General features: G+C 41.0%; 1 long non-coding RNA gene across 1 annotated transcript in view; it reads right to left on the minus strand.

Annotated features, from left to right (window-relative positions):
* Positions 1-274: 274 nt before the first annotated feature.
* LOC144302973 (uncharacterized) overlaps positions 275-20,608 on the minus strand; it is a 48,908-nt gene continuing 28,574 nt past the window's right edge. The window contains exons 2-4 of the long non-coding RNA XR_013370010.1: positions 5,937-5,991; positions 2,514-2,593; positions 275-371 (exon numbers count right to left, since the gene is read on the minus strand). This is a non-coding gene — a long non-coding RNA (uncharacterized LOC144302973). The remainder of the gene's footprint in view (positions 372-2,513; positions 2,594-5,936; positions 5,992-20,608) is intronic.

Raw genomic sequence — 20,608 nt, forward strand, 5'->3', positions numbered from 1 at the left:
CTACAACTCCGCCCATGCACAAATAAGGGCATGTGAAACTGGAGAAATCCGAATAAGGTCTGCATATTGTATGGATGTCAGTTTCCTGGTTGTGCTATTGTCACTACGCAAAGTGGGGACACTGGGTGAAGTGTAGAGGGGATCTCTCTGTATCACTGCTTCTGGCTGAATGTGAATCTACAATGATCTCAGAATAAAAAGTCCACACACACACACACACACACACACACACACACACACACACATTTTAAGTCTTTTCTAATGTAGAACATTTACCTTTCCTGAGGAATAGAGGTGTGTTTAATGGCACGTAATGGAGACAGTGTCTCTATCCAGAAGAGCGGTTCCAATAGCTGGCTGCCTTTCAGTAACTAGGATAGACCCAGGGGAAAGATATTTTTGTGCAGGCAAGTCTTGGTAATGTTCACATCTCACGACATCAGCAGCTGCCTACTCCACCTACTCCATCTCCCTTCAGTGGATTGAAACTAAAAAGTTCGTTCTTATTCATGAGGAGCTGTGCTTAGCCTTGTCCAACTTGGTGACACGATTTGTACATTTTCCCTGTGTTATAAAATGAAACCTAGGAAAAATGTGGGGGTTTTTTTCTAATTTTTCTTTTTGAAGGTGAAAGAAAAGGTCTATGGTCAAAATGCATGCCTAGGGGGACGCCTGGGTGGCTCAGCGGTTGAGCCTCTGCCTTGCCTTCGGCTCGGGGTGTGACCCCAGGGTCCCGGGATGGAGTCCCACATGGACTCCCTGCATGAAGCCTGCTTCTCCCCCTGCCTATGTCTCTGCCTCTTTCTCTGTGTCTCTCATGAATAAATAAAATCTTTTTTAAAAAATCCATGTCTAGGACCTCAAAGCAGAGAAATAAAAAAGCTGAATTCAAATGGGTGTGTAAAAGCTTCCTCCCTCACTCTCTCGGCTCAGCTCAGCTGCCATGGAGGAGTAAAAGCCTTTTTCTCTATTGACAATCAATCAACAAATATTTACAACCTTTTCAACAAGCTTTTTCAACCATTAGTAGATCATTAGAGAAGACTTCGAACTCCCTGCCCTTTTAAAGGCTTTGGGGATTTAGCTGCAGAAAGATGAAACCACACACAGTTAATAGAGCACCCACTCTGCTCCCATACTTCAACCACAGGTAGCTTTTAAGAACCAATTTGTGGTTCTGGACAAATGGGCTTGACTAGAATGGGAACCCAGAACAGAAGCAACTGAAAAAGGAGATAAGCAATAAGAAAATTCTAGTTATTGTTAGAATAATACCCAATTGTATTGTGCCTCTTTTAAACTTAAAAAAAAAAAAACTTCACTATTTGTACTTCTTATCTGAATAACTAAAAATGCTGTGTAATTAGTATATTTTAGTAATTTGCCTTTACAAATAGCCTGTAGGTCAAGACAATAAGTGATCTACTTAAAATACTGATTTTATTCATTTCTCTGCATGTCTCTCAGTGGTTCAGCATGTTAGAAATGTGGTGCTTACTTGCAAGATGGCATTTCTTCTTCAAGCAGTTCATGAGTTCCAAAACTAAGTGCCTAAAACCTCATAGAGTGGGAAGAGGGTGTATATGGGAACTCTCTGTACTATCTGCCCAATTTTCTGTAAACTCAAAACTTTTCTAAAAAAATCAAGTCTATTAATTGAAGCATAGCAAAAACCTCATAGGGAACTAAAACTAAAGTTTCAAATATATCTGGATAATTTCCTTGTTTCATATACTGCTATCCTTTCAAGCAAGTGTAACTAAAGCCACCTGTCCCATCCTTCCCACCAACCGCCCCCCCCCCCAAAAAAAACCTTAGTTGTTCTATTTTGAAAGGAATCCACTAGTAGAGGTGGGAAGAAATAGTTGCTAGAAGAAGAGGTCTTGACACTGTCCTGAAGGGAAGAAAGGAGGACAGACAAGCATGGTTCTTAGGGTCCTCACTCCTAAAAGAGGAGAGCTACAGGGGACTGGCTGACATGGGATGCAAGAAAAGAATCCCTGACAGATTCTTGTACATGGGGTCAGTCATCCTCTTCACTTTCTGTAATAGGGAAGATGGTCACATCTGCTGGAAATAAAGAAGAGAAGGCGGAATGATTGACAGGTGGAATGTTGAGGCATCCAAGACAGAGCAGACAAGACAGGCACATGGCTCTGCGGTCAGGTCAGGAAATGCTGGCATTACCAGACCCAGAGATGAAGTGTGTAGGAAAGACTGCACTTCCTAAGATACTCACCCCTCACCTCAAGGATTCCCCTCCCCTTCTGAGCAGAGTGAAGGACTGGACTGAGTTCGAAGTTCCCACAGGGCACGGGTAAGGGGAGCAGAAAAATTGATTTGCTACAGTAGGACATCCCTGCTCTATCCCATGACTGGCATGGCCTGAGGGAAATCCCTGTGATGTAAGTAGTCTCTGAAATGATTCACTGAATCACACAGTGTTGTTAACATGCTGCACTCTTTGTAATAAAAGTTCCCACTAATTTTTTTTTTTTTTAAAGGAAACTTACTTTCAGAGAATCAGATGATGCAACCCATTTCAGAGAGAGGGACCACGGGAAGGTTGTGCCACGCTGCAGCCTTTCCAGTCCTGAGAAGAGTTTTCAGGGACATCAAATCAATAGGACTTAAAATCCTGAGACTACGGCCTCTACTGCATTCCTGCTACATGGCCTTGGGCAAGAAGCTTCCCTTCAAGGTGTCCTTTTTAAACTCTAAAATAAGAATAATGTCTTCCCAGGAGCAGCCCCCGTAACTGTACCACTGGTGACACTTCATCAACCGCATAAATGTATACCGAGTGTCAAACTGCGTAGGCTAGTGCTTAAAAGCATTAGCACTGTGAGGTGCCAACAGCTAACCTGCAACCTGGAATTTTTAGAATGATTCACAGGAACTTCTCAGAAATGTCAGACCATTTTCCCAATCCTAAAAAGCTGAAAAGTTCACACAGCATGGTAGCTTCCTATGATGGGTCAATGCAACAGAAGTAACATCTGGGGGTTTCCAGAATTCTTTTACAGTTCAATGGTATGGAGATAATACTGGGATTCCTGGCAGCAGCCTCCATAGCAGAGGTTCAGGATTATATATGGTATATGTGCAGAATTGCCATACACTTTCAATGTACAAGAAGCAATTTCCAAATCCAGACACAGTGGCTGATTGCTAGTCATTATTACCCTACTTCTCCAGATAAAATTAGAAGAGCAGATAATGCCCAAGTCATAGACGAGTCTCCAAACCCCATTCTTCTCGAGATTCCCTGCTGTGGATTATAGCTTCCAATCGGTCCTGTCCTGTTGCCTTTAAATGAACCCAGCTCACCCACACAAACTCATGCTGCAAGCACATGAAACACCCTCTGGCCATAGAAATTTGGAATTCGTCTAGACCATTTCCCTTTGAGAGATTAAGAAATTTGCCCAAGGTCACACAGTCAGGAACTGGCAAAACTGGGATTCAAATCTTTATTTGCCCGAACAGTAGAGGCTGTGTGATGGTGATGGTATTGTTAACTCCAAGCTCTCAATGCTCCTTCAAAGGAAAAAACAATGCCGCCAATTGGGTTTGACAGGTGACCTGGTCTAGGTTACGAGCTCTAGTGTTCAAGAGGCTAATAATAAAACACGCAAACAATCTCAGGTCTAGGTGGCTCTATAAAATTCAAGAACTGTCATTATGTTATCTGCCAGGATATATTTCCTCTGCCCATATTTCATCTCGTACAGGTCACCAGTTACTAAGTAGTATTGAACTCAGCTAATGAATATTTTGCATTTGCTATGTTCACGGCAGTTTACTGAGTGCTTTATGGGATTAAAAGTTGTCCTTTAGCAACTCAAGTCTAAGAGTTGGGGGCAGGAGTGCAGACATGGAAAAGCAAAGCAAAAATGCAAATGTCTGCTATTAGCCCAGGGTGAGATAAATGCTTCGAGAGAAATACCAAGTCCTGTGGAAGCATGAGTATTACCAAAATAATTTTTCCTATAGTACCTGTCGTTCTTTGCCATCATGTTAGCCCTAAGCTCACCTAAGAATAACTTGTTGATCAGCTTACTTCATGTCAGGCACAGTTTCTTGAAAAAGTCTTAATTTGCTATTGCCATAAGCCCCTCCTTCTTCTATTTTTGTAACAGAGAAGCAAAATTCTCCACTGTTGTTTTTTTCCCCTGAGCATTCTTAACATGTTAGGACTTAGTTCAGATCTTTTTGAGAACAGCATAATTGTCAGGAATGTGATCAAGGGCCCTATTCAGTAGGAATGTACACACAATTTACATGGCCGAGTTATGTTGGTTTCGGTGGCATATTCTCAAGTCACGTAGAAGCAGCTTGAAGATTAATGCACACCCCCCAAATTATTCATTTTTGCTCAGATTGTTGTAGCAATAAAGTGAGGCCATTCTCTCTGCTGGGCTTGTGTCAGCACTTCCAATTCAACCCTGTTTTTTCAAGTCTTTCAGACTCGGCTGTGAAACTGCCCTGTGGGTCTGAAATTCAGGAGACAGCCTTGTAAGGCCATTTTGATTAGATTTATGCAAGTTTCCCTGTCTGAGCTGTCTGCTCAGTACATGATACCCAAGGAAGATTGCACAACTCTTAAACTGTTGTGTTTCTAAAATGAAATGGGATTACCTACCTGACAATCAGGACAGGTTTAGTATTGTTATTTAGGAATCAATTAAAATCAGTTGCTTTGATCATTTGGAATCATATCTAAAATACCTTTGAATTGTATAAAAATTTGAGATGTGATTTTCAATCTCTATTTTTATGAAATGTGAAGGTGTTATACATTATGTTTGATTCTCTCCTTTATGTGAGTTTTTCACCTTCTAAAATCTGGTACAAAAGAAAAATTTTCCTATGTTTATTCTCACCTTCAAGTGAGTGATATGCTTCACTACAATGCTTGATTATTCAGACATAATAAGTACACGATTGCCAGACAAATACTCTAGGTTTGGTTCCTCTCTAAACCACACACATAGATTTCTCATTTCTCTTAGTAGTATCATGAATTGGGACATGTTTTTAGAGATGAAGCAGAAAGGGAAGACCACAGATTGAAATGTTTTCCTTAAGTCATTCTGCCTTTGGTTTCTGCAGGCTGCCGAGAAAGGCAGATTGGTGTAGTGGAAAGTGCATGGGCTCTGAGTCTACAGACTTAATTTTACCACTGTATGACCAAGAGTGTTTAATGAAGCCAATTCAACTATAACCTGTGAAAATAACCATTCATATGCGGTTCAAGTGGTTAGGATTCACTCATTTATTTATTCAAGAAACATTTAGGGTGGCACATTTACTGTGTGCCAAGCACATAAGCATTGGAACTACAGATAAAAGCCCTGTCCTGATGATATCTACAGCCAGTTGGGTAGACAAACTTGAATCCAATAATGACCTAAATAAAAATAAATGAATAAATAAAAATGAAAAGGTAGTCACAAAATGGGAAGTGCGACAAAAGTAAGGTACATGGTGCTTTGAGATCATGTCAACTTCATTCAGGGAACCAAGGAAGAGTCCATAAGTGAATGATGTTGAGCTGATCTAAAAGAGGAGGAAGCATTAGCAAGGCAGAGTTATGGGTACTTGGCAGGGGTTGTATTCAGGCAGAAAGATCAGCAGGTACACAGGCCTTATGACAGGAAGAAGCATGGTGCCCAAGCAGGGTGAATGGTGTGGAACTCGGAAGTAGAAGAGAGGAGGTAGGAGCCAGAACAAGGTCTTGTAGATACTGTGTGATCCTATTAATCTCACTCTCTTTAATTCTCAAAACTGTTCCTCTTTGGATAACTATATGATCACACTACTCATAGGCCACATAATCATTTTGACCTTTATCTTGAGAGCAGTAAAGAATTTTAAGCATAAGTATAACATAACAGTTTTAGAAAGTCAAGTTGTAGAGTAAATCACTATACCTGCAGTGTCTCCTATGACTGAATATTTCATATCAGCCTCACGGGGAACCACAGCCTGAAAAGAACAGTATCATAAATTTATCAAAGCATAATACAAATCACTCTCTTCCACAAAAATGTGTTAAGTTTTATAGTATGTATACTCCCATATTAGGATTCTTCAGAAAGACAAAACTGATAGGATGTGTGTGTATAAATAAAACTGTACACACACACACACACACACACACACACATATATGAGAGAGAGAGAGAGAGAGAGAGACGTCTTTAAGGACTTGGCTCATATGATTATAGAAGCTTGGCATATCCAAAATCTGCAGGGAATGCTGACAGAGTAGAGTCCCAGGGACAAATTGCTGTTTGAGTCCAAAGGCAGACTGTTGGCAGAATTTCTTCTTCTTTGGTAGAGGTCAATCTTTTTTCTATTGAGACCTTCAACTGATTAGATGTTAAGAAGGGTGATCTGCTTTAGTCAACATCTACGGCTTAAATGTTGATGTCATCTAAAAAAAAAAAAAAAAAAAAAAAAAACCACCTTCACAGTATCATCTAGAATGATGTTCAAGCAAATACCTGGGTACCATGGCCTCATCAAGTTGACACATAAAATTAACCATTGCAAGTACCTATTGGTACAAATAAATAAGTGAGGTTTTGATCCTTCTGGGTTTTGAAGAACAAATTGCTTAATCCAAATATTCGTGGGATCTACTCCCAAATGTACTTGCTCCCATAGATCATGGCATCTCCGTTGGGACACCAGCTCAATCTAGACAGTTTCTGAACAGACCAAACAGTTTCAGAAGAGGCACAATGGGTTTTGTGGTCCCCAGGATTCCCACCTCCACAGACCCTGTAGGTGGCACATTCCAGAGTGGAATGATGAGATGTTCTGTAAAAAGGTGTGGCTGAGAGACCTCCCCTCTTGACAGTGTCCCACATTGGAAGAATAAGGCAAGAACTGTTTAGTTTGTCAAGGAAATTCCCCGAGGGAAACATTAACTTCGAAATTTCACAATTTCAACAAGGAAGTTATAAAGGCCAATATCTAAGGGCTGAAAGTCTTTTCCCACACTCTTATATTTTAAAAAATAAAAGAAAGATAAAAAGGATATCTCATGTAAGTAGCTTCCGTGTGATGCTTTGGTGCTTATGTGAAGAAATAGGAGTTTTGTATTACAGTTTAACCACACTGGCTACACTGATGATAAGCCATGATTTCCCCATGGCGTTAGCATTTTATTTTTTTTAATTTGCAAAACCCTTCCCTTCTGCTCATGAGAAAAAAAAAAAATAACATGCTCTGATGTTGGGTCCATGTATCCCCTTATTCAAGAAAGTAAGCAAAAGGTGAAAGTCAGAGAATTTGGAGGGAATAAAGGGCTTTCTAGGGCAGCCCGGGTGGCAGCAGTTTAGTGCTGCCTTCAGCCCGGGGTGTGATCCTGGAGACCTGGAATCAAGTCCCACGTCTGGCTCCCTGCATGGAGCCTGCTTCTCCCTCTGCTTGTGTCTCTGCCTCTCTCTCTCTGTGTGTCTTTCATGAATAAATAAATAAAATATTTTTTTTTTAAAAAGGACTTTCTAAGGACATTCGATCTAATGCCACACCCATGTTTTGTTTTCTTTTTTTCCCTTGTCTTTGTATAGCTTGAAGAGGGGCAACATATTTAAAAAGTGAAGAGAACATTTTCAGGAATAAGAGTCATTATGCAGACTAGCTGATTTTTAGCTTCATTTTTGATGGAACAAGACACAATGGCTTAGACTTAGCATCGGTGATTGAACTTCTAGAGATCTGTGTGATTGAGAGAAGTATAAACTAAATGGGCCTAATGAGGGAGACTGTGGACTCTGCTTTCTGAAAAAATCAGAGTCCTAACAGATCAGGATAATCCACACTAGTAAAATTAGGACACATCTTATTTATGTGTCTCAGGAAGGACTTTTGTCTCCTTTATCTCAGAAGCCAGCTGCCCTAGACCTGTAACTGTCCAGGGACCCCCAGTTTTTTCCTTCTTTCTATTAACCTCTCAGTTTAAAAATATATGCAGGACTTTGGAGAAACAAACGTCTGGACTGCATACTCTTAGATGTGGCCCCCCCTTCAATGGCCAGTACCACAAGTGTAAACTAGATTTCCTTTCTGTAGTGTATATTGTAATAAAACAAAACACAAAGATTTAACTGTGTTGACACACATCCTATAACTATACATGCTGAATTAAAATGTATATATTTTATATTTATATAAAATCTGACTGACTTCTATAGAGGTAGAACTCAGCAGAAACAAAACAGCTGGCCAGATTTAATGGAATGGAATGGAATGGTAAAAGATTAGGGAAAGGGGGGGTAAACTGATTATATGACCAAACTTTACATCATATGATTTACCACAAAAAAATGTTTTTCAAAGGACAAAACATTTCATCTACCTCTGTCTCTCCACCATCACAGTTTTCCTTTCTTCGGTTCCCTAATCAAGCACCTCCAATCCATTTTATCCATGACTATCAGCTCTTGTCCCCACACCCTTCTCACACTGTAGAAGTAAACCCTAGATTCTTCAGGAGCATATAAAATCAACACAGAATGGTTAAGTATGGTACAGATCACATCTTATCAAGATGATGTAATGCTGCTCCTCTGCCTGAAGTTAGGATATGATGTTCTAACTATAAATATTCTGTCAAAGTCCTCATATGTATATAGTTTAAACTGAGTTTGATTTAAGTGATATTCCCAAATCTTGGCATTTAAAAAAATATTTATGCTCATTTATAAAAATTTGGGAAGATTTATTTCCTTCTAGGTATGAGAGATAGGGAATTTTTTCCTACCAAAGACGGTCTGATTTTTGTTTTTGACATTACGGGTCAGGAATCAATGATAAGTCTAGGTTCCCAGGAAGAGAGACTGTAATGATCTAAATTATGTCTCTGCTGCCACCCCCATATTCATATATTGAAGCTCAAACTGCCACGATGTAATTATATTTGTATATGTGGCTTTAGAGAGGTAACAGAGTTTATGTACGGTCATTCTAATTCTATAGAATTTGTGTCCTTATAAGAAGAACAAGCAACAGAGCTCACTTTTTCTCTTCGTGTCTATAAAGAAGAGGTCATGTGAACACACAGCAAGATGGTGACCACCTACAAGCCAACAGAGAAGAACTCAGAATGAAACCTATCATGCTAACACTTTGATCTTAGACTTCTATGAAAAATAAGTTTCTGTTGTTTAAGTCATGCAGTCTGTTGCATTTTGTTATGGCAGCCCTAGCAGACTAAAACAGAGATCAAGTTCTAGATTGGGAGGAGCAGAAAATGGGCCAGGACTAGAAGCCCAGTGAGAAATCTGAACAGCTAGGATGTCTCCATGGTTTAGAAAACACTGAAGAAGCACCAGTATATATAGAAACGTGGCATGCAATTACACTGGGCTCTGAGAACCAAGCCGGAGGATCAGCTAGTACATAGTTTGGTAGTTTTTGTTTTTGTTTTTTTTAAGATTTTATTTATTTATTCATGAGAAACACGGGCAGAGGGAGAAGCAGGCTCCATGCAGGGAGCGCAACACGGGACTCAATCTTAGGTCTCCAGGATCAGGCCCTGGACTGAAGGCGGCGCTAAACTGCTGAGCCACAGTTTGGCTGCCCAACAGTTTGGTAGTTTAGAGCAGAACAGGATTTGAATCCCTACAGTTCCCAGCTGTGTGATCTTTAGCAACTTTTTCTGAGCTTTAGTTTCCTCGTTTGCAAAATGAGGATAAAGGTAGTAATGATTTATTGTGAAAATTAAATAAAATAGATAAAGAGCTCAGCACAGTACCTGCCCTGTAGGAAACACTTAGATCATCAAAAGCGAGAGAGAGAGCAGAGAGGCCATGACTGCCACTTAACAGCTAACATGGCCAGAGGATAGAAGCACAGCATGGCACAAAGTGACAACTTAAAAATGTGGGCTTGAGAACAACATCTCCAAAGGTAGAACAACTACCAGGGATCCACAGTTCCTACAGAGTATGACTGTTGGATGTAGGTCAAGGGCTGGCCACTTGCTCCCTATTCTAAGCAGCCTTGCTGATATGGATAGATGTACATGTCATTGTTCTAGCAGAAAACAGATGGCCCACTCAATGGGTATGTAAGACAATAATTACGGGTAAGGAAGATTGACAAAGGATGGTGAAACATCCCTGGGCTAGTGAGAGAGGGATACCACCAGCAACCCTAGGCCCGAATGGCCTTGGGAGGAAGTGGTTGCTGAATCCCAGTGAGACCTGCATGGCAGGAAAGGGTCTCTCAACAGGAGCTGTGACCTTTTCTAGAAGAACACAGCCACTAATAACCTGAGGCCTGGCAGGAAGGGCACTGGGGAATAAGCAAATCCACCTCTCTCTCCTGCCTCCCTCTGACTTCCTGCCAGTCCCTCCTGTCAGCCAAACCCAAATAGAAGCCAGAGGCAAGGGAGCCCAGGTGATTTAGTCCACAGACATCAGCCACATAGGGCTCAGAGTAGAGAAAGGTGTAGTGTCAATCTTCAAGGGCATGCAAAATTTACAGTGGAGTGAACAAAGGAGGAAAGGAGTGTACCGAAGGCATTGTTCTTAGAGTTGGGACAAGGTTTTCTTAGGAGCCCTCCTCAGTATAACTACAAACTCATCAAGGCAGAAAGTAGCTAAGAAATAACTCTGTCTCCTTGAGACACAAAGACCCCTCCCTGGTACCTTCATTCAATACACACATCTCCTTAGCTGATTTTACTCCCTCATGTGTGCTTCAGAATCTTTAGCACCTGGTTCCTGCCTGAGTGGCTGCTCTTTGCTCCTTCAGCTTCCTGGAAGCTTACATTTCTTTTGAGAATTTCTACTTCCAAGTGATCTCTCATGACCCTATCCTACAATACCTTGAGAAAAGTTTGGCTTGGAATGCTTTAGAGTCTGGCATATATATGACACAATTCAGGGGGAGAAAATGAAAGTCTTCTGCACCATCTTTAACCTGTGTCCTCAATGCTCTATTTTGTTTTCTGTAGTCATTGAAGAGTAATGGGACTCTGATCATTTTCATCTTGGAATGTATTGCGAAGATGTTGACTTTGGGATCTAGTCCCCTTGCCTCCACCCCACCGGATATGCTCTCATAAGTCTTGTTGACATTAATGAATAGTTGTGTGTGCACAGTGCACGGATAAGAAAGACAACTGAGGGCTCAGAGAGGCAATCCCTCCGCTAAAAGCAAGAGCAATAAACTTTATCCAACAAAGGAACTGATAGAATAGTGATGTAGGCTACTATTTTTGTTTTATTCTATAGGGAGACATTCAAATTTCTCCTAATTAATAGAATCTTTTGTGCATCACATTCAGAAGAGCTTTTCCCTTTCATGAAGAAATCTAACAGCACAGAAAACATATGCATTTTTGGCTGCTTTTCAAGCCATATTTATTAACTAAGTGCTAGGGTGGAGGATAGTTTTCTTGCCAACAGGATTCATAGGACATAGTGCTTGAAAGTACATCAAGGAATGAACCATTTCTGTGACAAGCAAATCACTGCCTGTAACTCCAACTTAGCTGGTGCTGTCAGCATTGACCACATAAACCACAGACTAACTGAAGAACTTCAGGCACCTAGGATTAAACACAGTCTCCCAGTATTATGAGGTGCGGGAGCCAATCCCCAGAACCACTTGATTTTAGAGAAAATAGCAGCTGGTCAGACAGAGACCATTTCCGACTTCTCCCCACCATTTTGGACACGGGGATCTTCCTGGTGCTGAACTCTCTCATATCCTGTTGCTGGGAAGGAGTATCTTATTCACCAGAGGGCCTACACTACTCCACACACCCTTTACAAAACAACTTTTCTGGGAGAAATCCAATGACCTCTGAGACTAAAGCAAGGGAAGCTGCCAGGTAATTAAGACACAGACAAGTTTTCTTTAGTGCCTCCTCATCGCCCCTGCCCACCCTCCCTCTGGTCTCTTCCAACATCCAAAGTCAGAAATTCTCCTTCCCTCAGAGGCAGCCTGAGACGATGAGGTTGGAATAAAAGGTGGTTACAGGGTTCACATAAGGTGACAAAGCTGGCACATGCTAAACACTTAGCATTATACAGCCGCCCCTTAAGAGTGCTCCAAATCCATCAATCATCATGGAAAAATTAGAAGCTTTACTGGATTCCTGCCTCTCCAAACAGATCTTCTGAACTTGTAAATGGACTCCATAATTCAGCGTTTGAGAACAGAGCTTCAGAACAGCAAAACTGTCTCTGTAACACACTGTCAGGCAACTCGGAACAAGCAGAGAAGAACAAGTCAAAACAATCAGCTATTTCATTAAGGGCACAAAATTAATCTTGAATGATGCCCAAGTCTGACTCACATTGTCAAATATTATATATGATCTCTACGAGCAGGCCATTTCCCCAATTCACTGAAACATCTGTGCATTTTAATGGGCTAAGCTTTACCCTGTCCAATGCCCTTTAGCTGTTTTTGTTGTGGATTATGTAATTCGGTGCATGATGCAATCAGAAGAAGAATGCTTTCTACCTGTCCTTTGTACGTGATGTTGTCTGATGGTTAGTGCAACTGGCTAGATGGCTCAGAACCTTGCATTTCAACACCCTAAATTGCTCTGTGACCTTGGGCCTTTTGCTTCCCCTCTCTTGGCTTCCACTGTAAAAATGGGGAGGAGCAAATATTTTACCTCTTTCACCATTGGATTTGAAAATACATTAGAACTGTCATGAAAATACATACGGGTGCAAGGGACTGATGCCTAGAAGAGATAGGCTAAGAATCCTGGAAAGTGGGCAGTGGCATAATTTAAAACAAAACAAACAAACAAAAAATGCTTTGCCTGTTTTATTTGTCTTTGGGTTTAACTATGTGAGAAGCTATGTGTTTGAAGAGGGGCTCTGAGTATAACTTCGATTTTCGTTCAGTGAGATGAAGAAGAGAAACAGGAGCTAAAGAAATCCAGAAAGGAAAAAGTGTGCTTTGTTAGATGCAAAATGAGGCTCACACTTTACCCTAAAGGATCAATAATTAAATATTTTAAAAAATGCATAAAAACACTAGAAGAAAATGGGTGAATATTTTTAGAAACTTGGAGACTTTCTCAAAGATGTCATAAATTCCTGATGCTACAAAGGAAAAACCTACATAAAATTGTAAAACTTCTTTACAGGAAAAAAATAAGAGATACACACAAAGTCAACATGTCAAAGAAGAACTAGAAGCAATGAATGTTTCATTTCACTTATCAGAAAAGAGCAAATGTCCTTAACATAGAAGGTGCTCTTTAAAAATCAATATGAAGATCAGGAATTCAAAAATGAGCAAAGGAAATAAATAAGCAATTCAGAAATAAGATTTGAAAGACAAAGAAATGTATAGAAAGACGTTCCATCATGCTAATAATTGGAGAAATAAAAACTGTAGAAACTAGGGCACCTGGGGGACCCAGCGGTTGAGTGTCTGCCCTCCGCTCAGGGTGTCATCCTGCAGTCCTGGAATTGAGTCCTGCATCGGGCTCCATGCAGGGAGCCTGCTTCTCCCTTTGCCTATGTCTCTGCCTCTCTCTCTTTATCTCTTATGAATAAATAAATACAATCTTAAAAAAAAAAAGAAACTGTAGAAACTGAAATAATGTTAATATGCCAAATTTTTTACCTATCCAAACTGACAAATACATAAATGCTTCTTAAACCTCCTGATTAGTAGAAGTGTGGAGAATGGGCATTCTATGTTCTAATGGTTAGAGTGAAAACATAAAAGTTGGCAAATGGCAACATCTATCAAAATTTTACTTGTGAATTCAAAATGATTCATTTTCTAGGAATTTATTTCTGCAGATACACTCTCAAAGGATACAAAGACTCTTCACTCTAGCATCGTTTGTCATAACAGAAATCTGGAAACAGCCATATAATGCAATCCTCCAGTGGTCCCATAGTCTAAGACATGTCCTTAAGAAAAGCTCTATAACAATAAACATAGTTACACTCCCATTTGAGGTCAAGAAAAGATCTACAATACCTAGAACTGTGTGTGTGTGTGTGTGTGTGTGTGGTGTGTGTGTGTGTGTTAGACTTCCTATTCTATCGGAATCTGGGCTGAGGTTTCAACATTCATAATAATAAGAGACATATTCCCATCCCATATTCTAAATAGAGATACTATATTATCCATTCAGAACTCCAAAAACATAAACAAAATATACTGTGACTCTTAGCTCATCACCCACCTTCAATCTCTATCTAAGAGGATGTTAGAGTGAGAAAGAAAAGGAGAGCTCGGAGAAGCATTTTTGGTCTAATAGTATTTAGTACCATGGATTTTGTTTCTTAGGAGGGAGGCTGAATAAAGTGCCAAGACAGGGAGAAGAAAGAAACCCCCTGAGAGAGGAAAAGTCTTGCCAGACAGAGGAAAAAAAAAAAAAACCAAACCTCTCACCCCCATCTCATTGCTTGATAATCTGCAAAAGTTCAAAAGGTCCCTCCATGCCTCTCTTTTCATAGAATGTGGTTGAGAGAGCCCTTAAGTGAGCTTAATCTGTGTTCCCTAGAACTCAGGGGAACAGAATGAGGGGGCTGCCTCTTGTCTAGGAAATGTTAAAGGCCAATGGTTGTCTAGAATGACGTGTAAGGGCAGAGCAAAGAAAGAGGGCTGCAGTGGGAGTGGCCATTCTTCTAGGGCTCGGTAGGGCAACAATGTCAGGTTTTCCCAGAGGCCAAGTGATCACCCTAGAAGGTGGCCAGGCTAGTGCCATCTTGAAAAGATCTTGCCCCAGAGCCCTGCCTGCTGGGGCAAGATAACCCCAAAGAAACATTCTGGGAGAGGAGGGGAGCCACAGAACTGTACTGCATGAGTTCCCAGCGTGAGCAAGCTGGAATCTGAGAGCTTGGAGAGTCATGAGAGGCTAGGCTAAGAGCATCTCCACAACAGAGAATAGTTCAGAGAACAGAGAGCAGAGTCCCTTATCGGGCGGAGAGAGCGTCTGAATAAATCCTTAGAACCACCCCACGCAAGAAGCAGCCAGCCTTAGGTATCCACTACCAGAGGTCATAGATGTCTGATTACACGGCACCTGTTGAGCAAGGCCTTGTCCTTTTACCTCTCATATGGCCTCCGCAGCCCTGTCCTGGAAGGGCTGGAGGCAGCAAGGTTCAGCAAGGGGCCCGGGGGGTGTGAAAAAGCAGGGTGAAGGGGAGTAAAAAGCCACATCCCATACTCTTTCTCCTTGGAGGCCTCTGAACCAGAATCGGGTCTAAACTTAGGGGAAGGAAAGAAAAATTTTAACTGGATATAAGAAGCAACTTATTTATTTATCCGAGAGAGATAGAGCACGTGTGAGAAAGAGATCTGAAGAGAAAGAACGAGCAGGGGAGAGGAATAAGCAGTCTCAGCAGGGAGCCGGATGCAGGGCTCTATCCTAGGACTCTGGGATGCTGATCTGAGCCGAAGCCAGACACTTAGCTGACTGAGCCACCTGCACCCCCAGAAGCAACTTGTGACTTTGATCAGATTGACCTTTTAAATCTATTTGAAAATGAAAGACTGTTTTTAACTCTACACCTGTTTGGAGAAGCTACAGGATCTGCCCAAGATAACATCCAAGGGGGTTTGTAGCACATGTTTGAAGGGTGTATGTGAGGCGAAGAATAAAGCAACTTTTCTGATTTCACCATCATTTCGTTCAGCCCATTTGATACACCTCTATGTACATTAAACACTTTTTGAAAAGATCAACAAGAAACTGTCAGCTGAGCTTCCTCAGGTGTGGGACTAGGGCTTTACACAGGTGGCGGGCTTTACTATTATTCATCCATACTTTTTGCATCTTTTATGATAAACATAAATCACTCTTAAAATTTAAGATGTTTTAAATATGGAGCTAAAACACATTTTGTAGTCAGATTAATGTATGAAAATTCTTTGCCTCAGGGCATTTATATTTCTCAGAACAATCTCCTTTTTTTTTTAAAGATTTTATTTATTCATGAGAGACAGAGAGAGAGAGACAGAGAGAAAAAGAGAGAGGCAGAGACACAGGCAGAGGGGGAAGCAAGCTCCATGCAGGGAGCCCAATGTGGGACTCGATCCCGGGACTCCAGGATCATGCCCTGGGCCAAAGGCAGATGCTCAACCACTGAGCCGCCCAGGTGTCCCTCCTTCTCCTTTAACACAGTTAACTACCACCTACAAGGCCTAATCAGTTAGGACTGGGTCGGGTTCCCTGGCCACCTAGTTGGCACCAAAGGGCACCAGAACCTTCTGGCATCTATCCATGAAATATGCTAGAGAACAAATAGCCCCAAGTGTAGGCTCCAGACATCCAGTGCCATGGCCGGTCAGTCCCACACAAGGAAGTACCTTGCCAGATGCATCCCTTATGGTTTTAAAGTTGCTGTCAGGGCTCCTGACATGTATACAAAGTATTACAAGAAGTTCCCAGTGTGAACAGGCTCTGGTCTGGAGAGTTCCACATCTTCAGTGAGATGCTCATTCATCTACCCACTGATCCCTCATTCAACATATTTGGACACCTAGTATTATGATTGACTACTATGCTTCATGTCACAAGGTAGAAAACAAATTACTGGCAATGCTTAGAAAAGAGAGGGGGTACCCAGATGTGGCGGTCAGTTGAGCATCCAAATCTTGATTTTGGCTCAGGTCATGATCTCATGGGTTGTGAGATCAAGCTTCTCCTTGGGTTCCAGAGTCTGCTTAAATAACTCTCTCCCTCCCCCTTCACCCCCCCTCCTCCCACCTAAAATGAATAAATAAATCTTTTAAAAAGAGAGAAAGAAAGAAAAAAAGAAAGAAAGAAAGAAAGAAAGAAAGAAAGAAAGAAAGAAAGAAAGAAAGAAGGAAAGAAATGAGAAATTTCCCTCGATAGCACTTTTCCTAAGAATTATTTCATTTATATTGCAGTAGTCTCTCATGTCAATGACATATTTGATCTCTATCCTCATAAACACTCATGACTGTGGGAAGGTTACTTCTTGCCTTCAGATTAAATGGTCTGAGAGTGGGCTGCTTACCTGGTGGCTCCATCAAAGAGATGGAAGAAAGCTAGGAAAGGCCATGGTCCAAGGCCTAAGCCAGAGCCGAAGACCTCATCATGCCTCTGAGAGACAGTAGCAAAGGAGACAGCCCATCTCAGTTTGTCCTCCCTTTCCACAGAGGGAAGGTTTAGGTAGCTGACATTTACTCTCCTAAAAACTGATTACAGAGCTGTAACCCTCCAGGCTCTGGAAAAAACACCTGAGGACCTCTTCCCACTTGCTCTGGAAATGCTGAAGAGGTAATGAAGAAAAGGGGGCAAAGCAGAGGCCGCACACTGGCCTCTCACCCAGCCCTAACCTCTTTCCATATAAGTTCTTCCTAGCAGCTGTTGTTTAGTCATGTGGGTTACAGGGCAAGACCCTCAGAAATCCAAGACAAGGTGAGAACCAAGAACAAAGGGGATCAGATATAGGGAATCTTGGAAGTGTAGGGAAAGAGGAAAAAAATCAGGAATTCTTTTCTTTGGGACAATCCAGACCCAGGCCCACAAGCCAGGATGACATTGGTATCCATGGTTGATGCAAGGCAGCAAAAGGATAACAAGTGATGAGAGCAGACAGAGGAAGGAGCATGTCAAGAATTCAATTAAAAAAAAAAAAAAAGGGATCCCTGGGTGGCGCAGCGGTTTGGCGCCTGCCTTTGGCCCAGGGCGCGATCCTGGAGACCCGGGATCGAATCCCACGTCGGGCTCCCGGTGCATGGAGCCTGCTTCTCCCTCTGCCTGTGTCTCTGCCTCTCTCTCTCTCTCTCTCTCTCTCTCTCTCTCTCACTGTGTGCCTATCATAAATAAAATAAAATAAAAATTAAAAAAAAAAAGCGGAGGCAATGAAGAAAAACCTGAAGCAGAAGCAGCTTCTTTTTAAGACCAGAAGCTTGGGATCCTTGGGTGGCTTAGCGGTTTAGTGCCTGCCTCCAGCCCAGGGCGTGATCCTGGAAACCTAGGATCGAGTCCCACGTCGGGCTCCCTGCGTGGAGCCTGCTTGTGTCTCTGCCTCTCTCTCTCTCTGTGTCTCTCGTGAATAAATAAATAAAATCTTACAAAAAAACAGAAGTCTGCTTGATCTGTCAATCTGGTCTGATTCTCCTTAAGGAACGTGATTTGCTGGGTCATGTCATTGAGCCCCCCCCTTCAGCCCCCCCACCCCCCAACCCCGTAGATAGCCTGTTAGGGAAATGGCTGATAGGATGATTAACCTGGATTTTTGGAATCTGAGTATGAAAATAAAGGTGGATTCTAATATAGCTCTCTCTGGCTGGTTAAATATCACCACAAGACTGCTGGAAGAGGAAGTTGTGCACAACCTAATATAACAATTAATTAACTATGCAAAAGAACATATTCTGAAAGGTAAGGACAGGAAGCACTCCATAATCCTATAAATTATTCCTGTTTATTGAGTGCTAAAAGCACAAGTTCCAGACATATAAATAATATATTCGTATAAATAATTGAAAACACAAGGAAAATTACATAAGCAGGAACCAAGTCTAAATTTAGCAAGGCCCCTGGCTTTAAGAGCCCCTATAAACTATGCTTCTCACTAAGCCGGGTCACCTCACCCAGGAGCGAATCAAGATGAGAAATATTTTACTGTATTGTATGGAACTGGCTCCAGCATTTCCTTTTTCTGGTTTTCAGTTTCTACTAAAAAACAAAACAAAACAAAAACGGTTTGTGTGTGTGTGAATAAAGGAGCTCTGAAACCCCTTCCAGCTCTGACATCATATTATCACCTCAAAAAAAACAAAAACAAAAACCCCACCCATTAATTAGGGTCTGTTTCTACTCCTATTGTTCAGGATAATGACTTGTTTCAGGCTTAATATTCTATCTTTATTGCAAAATCATCTGTGAAAATCCTAACATCTTTGAGCATCCCAAACATTTCTGGATTTCAATTTCATTATGTAGGGCTCGACCTGTCCTTAAGGAGCACTTTCTCTAGTAACATTGGTAATCTTGGTTTGGTGTTATTTAAGCTAACAAATTACTATCTTTGGCTAAAAGAGTACACTGTAACTACAACCTTAGTTCATGAATTAGCTAATTGTTTCTCCCTCCTTGGGACATTAGCTTGTTGTCTGTTTTCTCCAGAGGAAGACTTTACACCGTGCCAAAACTCTGGTGTAAATTAAATTAACGGTCTTCATTTTCTAAGTCGTGCAAAATGCCGGAGGCAAATGCATTGCCTGGTCTTTCCTCCAGCAATGGTTACACTTGATTCTAGAAATTACCAAGTAAATCACCACCAGTAGCTCTGGTTAGTGAAAAAAAGGAAAAGTTAGGTGCACTCTGAGTTTGGATTAGTTTTTTTCTGCGACTCTATTTAGACTCAGAGATAACAGTTAAATCACAACTATCATTTATTGAGTCATTTATTGAGTAGCAACCATGTGACAGGTACGTCCATTATCTCTAATTTTATGATAATTCGGGCAAAGAAAATATTATTATCTATCATATTAAATAGGAGTACTATAGATCTCCATATCTATAGATATAGATACTGTAGCACTACAAATACTATACATTAGCTGATAGTATTCATACTATTAATCTCTTAGTCTCCAAGATTAAATAACTTGTCTACGGCCACATAAGAAACAGAAATAAGATTTAAACTTGGGTCTCATTTAACTTCAGTCTTCTCACACTACTTCTGAGATCCTTTTCAAGCAACACACTACAGTGGTTAAGACTGCAAGTCCTAGAAACAATACCTGCTTTTAAATCCCTGATCTAGAATGGATTAGTTCTGAGGTCTTACACAAGTTTCTTAGTTTCTTCAAACCATTGTTTTCTCATTGGTTGATAATAATAGTACCTACTGTGTAGAGTTAAATGATGCAATATTGCGATAATACAATAATGCAAGTACGTGCACTTAGAACATTCCCTGATAAGTAACAAGCACTCAGTATGTGGTGATGGTGGTAGTGGTGGTTACATTGTGTTCCCCATGGAAGCAGAATTAATTCAAGTTCTGCAGTAGAACAAGGACCCTTGCCACAGGACCACCAAGAGTAGGTGCCCATTAAATATTTGTTAATGATCTCTGTGGTTTGCCTAATAATGCATTTTTCTGTCTGGGCAAGTGATATGTGTGCTTTTGTTTCTATTTATATTTCCTAAATTGGAATGAGTCTCTTTTTTATTTCCTTATACATGTATGTGCTCATGAGCACACATGCATATGTATAATTATTTATATCAATTATTTATATTATTGATTCACTTATATCAGTGATGCCACAATATTATATGGCATGAAATAGCATTTCTGCATCTGAAATTGCTTATTAAATACTTAAGACAAGAGCATTTGGGTGGCTCAATTAGTTAAGCATCTGCCTTTGGCTCAGGTCATGATCCCAGAGTCCTGCGATCGAGTCCTGCATCAGGCTCCCTGCTCAGTGGAAAGTCTACTTCTCCTTCTCCCTCTGTTCCCGCCCTGGCTTGTTCTCTCTCTCTCTCAAATAAATAAATAAAATCTTTAAAGTAAATAATAAACCTTCAGTACCAATACATCACATATCACACGTACTTTAAATACTACCAAGAATAGGTTTTGTGGGCAGCCCGG

This window comes from Canis aureus, chromosome 32 (assembly GCF_053574225.1).
Source record: "Canis aureus isolate CA01 chromosome 32, VMU_Caureus_v.1.0, whole genome shotgun sequence".
Classification (NCBI taxonomy): Eukaryota; Metazoa; Chordata; class Mammalia; order Carnivora; family Canidae; genus Canis; species Canis aureus.